Below are 4,264 nucleotides of genomic sequence, written 5' to 3'. Positions count from 1 at the left end.
TCCTAAGTGATACAGCGAGCAGCTTCTTATATCTTAATCAGCTGTGGTCATGGAAACACAGGTTACTCAACTCCATTTATCGGCCTGCATCAAGCAGATATGGAGATTGCTGAAACGGCTAAAACTGGGTTAAGAACTGTCCAACACTTTATGAAATCCCTGAAGGATGAAGGTGAACCCTCGTCTTTGAGGGAAAAAGGTGGTCGTGATCGGGGGTCATTTTTTGGTGAAATCATCCGTACAACTCAAGACTATGTTTAATAGTGTACGTAAAAGCATTTCCACTTGTTCAAGAGAACTTGAGGATTTGGGACTAAATAACTGCATAGTTGTAAGAAAACAAGTTATCCTTGAGGCTAATCATTACAAAATTTGCATATAGATTAGCACATCTCTTTAGACTGTGGGAGGAAGCACTATGGCATTTCTAGAGTCTCTTTGGATTGTAGGCAAAACTTCACAAGGGATCAACCAGTGTTAATCACCATTATGTTATACTGTATGTCAAGCCTATTCAAATGGCGGCCCGCGGGCCAAATGCGGCCCAGAAGCAACCTGCGAGTGGCCCTGCCTGTGGTCCTGGCAGAAACACAGAGAAAACGCAAAAAATTAATTCATTAATTAATTTGTAAAAAATTAAAAAACTAAAAATTCCTACAGCGTAGTGTAGACTGTGAATGCAACACTTCAGTAGCCTAGCAATATTTAACCCACAATGCACCGTGATGTAAACATATTAAACAATCATCGTAATATATGATGCGACAACAGCACGTCTTTCTCAGTCCAAAAAGCGCAAAATTGACAATGAACCCTGCCTGGACTGACAAATACTTATTCATTTTACCGCCAAATCCAAATGCCAAACCAATGTGTTTAATTTGCAGTGAGTGTGTTGCTGTACTTACGAAGGCACCACAATGACAAAGACCAGACTTTCTACACAAACTTTCCAGAGCAATCTCAGGAGAGGGCTGCAAAAGTACAGTTTAACTGCGAGTTTAATAATCTTACAACCGGAGTTGTACTACCATGGTGAGGGTCCTGTACAGCCCAAGAGAGAGCTGCAGCAGCTTCCCTTCGTGTTTGCTTCTTGGCGAAGAAGAAAAGGCCTTTCACAGATTATGAAACAGTGAAATTCTGCATGCTGGCCGTGGTGGATGCGGTGATAAGTGACGAAAAAATTAAAGTAAGTGTGACATCTGCTATTAAAAACGTACCCATGTCAGACAGTTCGTAGAGTTGAAGTTCTGGCGTCAGACGAGTTTGAAATGCTGTTAGATGACCTGAGGAAAACTGATGTAATATCTATAGCAGGAGTTCACAGACAGAACTGATAATGCACAGTTGTGCATATATGTCCGTTTTTTTTGGATGGGAAATTGCTCGCTTGCTACCGTTAGAGGGACACACAGCTGGCGAAATAATGTTTGAGAAGATTTCAGCTCTTTTTGAGGAAAATGGTCTGGATATGAAGCGTGTCTGTATACTTGTGATGGATGGGGCTCCATCCATGGCAGGAAAAGTGAGTGGTCAGCAAAATATTTGTTTTAATTTGAAAGGAAATTATCAAAATTGTTTTTTTATTATTATTATTTCAAATGTGCAAAAAAAATAGTTTAGTTATAGTTCCACTTTTTTAAATGGACCTTTTGGTGTGCATTTGTGAGAGGTCACCAGATTTACAGGGGGAAAAGGAATAAAAAAAAAAATTACTTGTTTTTCAATACAGTTGTGTGGGTTTGAAATTGATCATGATCTGCTGCTTACTGGCTGCAAAAAAATATTTGGCCCAGATAAATTCCTCGGTTTGAAAATCTGGCCCAACTAACTTCTTAGTTGAATAGCCATGCTGTATGTTATAGTTTGACACTAACAAAAAACACTGCAAATTTAAACATTTTCTTATTCTTTAAAGTTTGGTTACAGTGCAGATGTAATTACATGCTCCAGGTCCAAAGACTGCCCTTGGTTATGAAAAGAGCTAAACAGAATCGTGCACACCACTTGCAACAGGACTGAGTCCAGGTCGTCGGGTCTCACTTATGAGGGTTTTATACTTTTCGTGTCCATGAGTCTATTAGAGTCTGCTTGGGACCCAGTGGACTGCAAGCAGAGTTTACAGAAATAAAACAGGAACAACTACTCAGCCGTTGGGTTTTCTGGCTGTTTGTGTCCGCAAATGAGTATAATCGAGGCTTTAGAAGGTCACATCTGTCCTGCTATCACTGAAAACTTTGCACATTGTCACTGTTTTAGCTTAAGGTTTGACAGTCCTTGGGGCCTCCCACTGGCATGGGACCTATGCCAAACCTAGGAACTTCTAGCTGTGAGGTGACAGTGCTAACCACCATACCACAGCATAAATGAGAGGATCACATGAGTAGATCAAAACTCAACAACTCCGCAGTTTCAGTTTTTGTTCTTGGGTGTAACCTTTTTTAAAGTTAGCCATTTTATTACAGTGGTGGTGATGGTGGGGAGGGCATGTATGGGGTCTGAATCCCCTCAGGAGCTGGTTTTAAGTGGCAATTCAAGGAAAAGGTTTCGTTTTTCAGCCCTGGAGGTTGGCATGAGAGGACTGTCAATTTCCAAGAAAAGGGCAATTTTTTAAAATGTCAAACTAATTATTGACAGGCAGAGAGCCGTCTGGGGGAATTAACATTAGCCTGAACAGGAGAGGTGGAAAGAATATGGGTATATTATTAGTTAATATACATTTGTGTGCCAGGATGTGTGTTTGTGGGGAAAAAATAACAGTACACATTCCTGTATAAAATAGACCCAAATCAGTCCAAGCACAACTGTAACACTTTGCAATAAAAACAACTCAGTGGTTTGTTTTTTTTATTTGACTTTTTCTTCTTCTTCTTCTTCTTATTTTTTTGGTAGTATTCAACATTTGAATTTTTAAGGATTTGGAAGTATTTGGTTTTAGACAGTAACAATCTTTGCAGCAAATTATAGTTACTTACAAAAAAAATCTTCACCTGTATCAATACTTTGGGGATCATTTTTAATCTGCTCACAGCTGAATTTGCCAAACTGGAACAATCTGTTCAGTAGCACACCTCAGTCCCGTGCTCCCCGTTTTGAGTCGACAGATATTGTCACATTATTTACTGTTCCATGATATTCTCAAATAACTTCGGCAACTGCTCGTAGCCCGGGATACGTCGGCGAAATGAGGAGGATATTAAATTTGCTGGTGGGGTTTGTCAACCTGAGAGCGCTTTTCTGTCACAAACAGCAGCAATGAAAGGTAATCGCCTTTCCATGCAGCTGTCGTGATCAAAGGAATCGCACTCCCATGACTATCATGCACAACAACCCACACAGACACATGCACAATGAGGCACGTGGATGCACCATGACTCTTACTTGCACCGGCGCTGGCAAAACGAAGCTCGGGGCGTGCAAACGCACAAACACTTACATCGACTGCACAAAGCAAATCTCACCACAGCTCGATGTTGTGTGTTTTCCTTAAGAAGCTTGGCTGGAAGAATAGACACACACAAACACACACACACACACACACTCAAAGCAGAATCCAACAAGGGAGTAAGTCATCAGTCGAAGCTCCCACGCCATTTAAACCTGCAGTGTGAGAGGAAAATGTTTCATTTTGGCACATTTTTAGACTTTTGTTTTTCATCTCTCTCCAACATTTAATACAGCACTCAAAGACGCAAAGGCTTGTAACTCTTATGTCGATTTTAATTTCTTCAAATAAAAACAGATGTGGCTCCTGCTGTGGCTCCAGTGTGGTTTCAAAGTGTGTGCAGCTGACAGTCTAAAACATTCACCATTTCTCCAAACATTTTTGCAGGCACAAGATTTTTTTTTTCCTCCAGAGGTTCACTTGACTGATCTGAAGACAGCAGCTAAGCCACAGAAAATTTGAGACAAATGGGAACGCAGTGGCATTTTTGCTGGTCTCCTGGCCGTTTTCCACCTGCTCCCGTGTACTACAGTTTGTCACCGATGTGCTACTGCAGTCTAACCCATCCACTGTACCAGACCCCCCCTCCCCTTCCTGCTTCCCAAAGGAAATTACCTAACCCTCCTTTCATGCTTTAGTCATCCCACCCGGGCTGCTGCACCGTCCCTCCTGGCTCGACTCCCAAAGCACTCTTTAGCCCTTACATTGAGAGTCCCCTTTCCCCCCACCCCGTCTACTAACACAGTCCCACCACTGGCTTCACAAGGCTGTGTGTTGAATACAAAATCTGGCGTGCCAACCTCCAACCCGTAGCCCAGA

This window comes from Neolamprologus multifasciatus, chromosome 15, assembly GCF_963576455.1.
Source record: "Neolamprologus multifasciatus chromosome 15, fNeoMul1.2, whole genome shotgun sequence".
Classification (NCBI taxonomy): Eukaryota; Metazoa; Chordata; class Actinopteri; order Cichliformes; family Cichlidae; genus Neolamprologus; species Neolamprologus multifasciatus.
The sequence above is the reverse complement of the archived record's forward strand: the minus strand, read 5'-3'. Positions refer to the sequence as shown.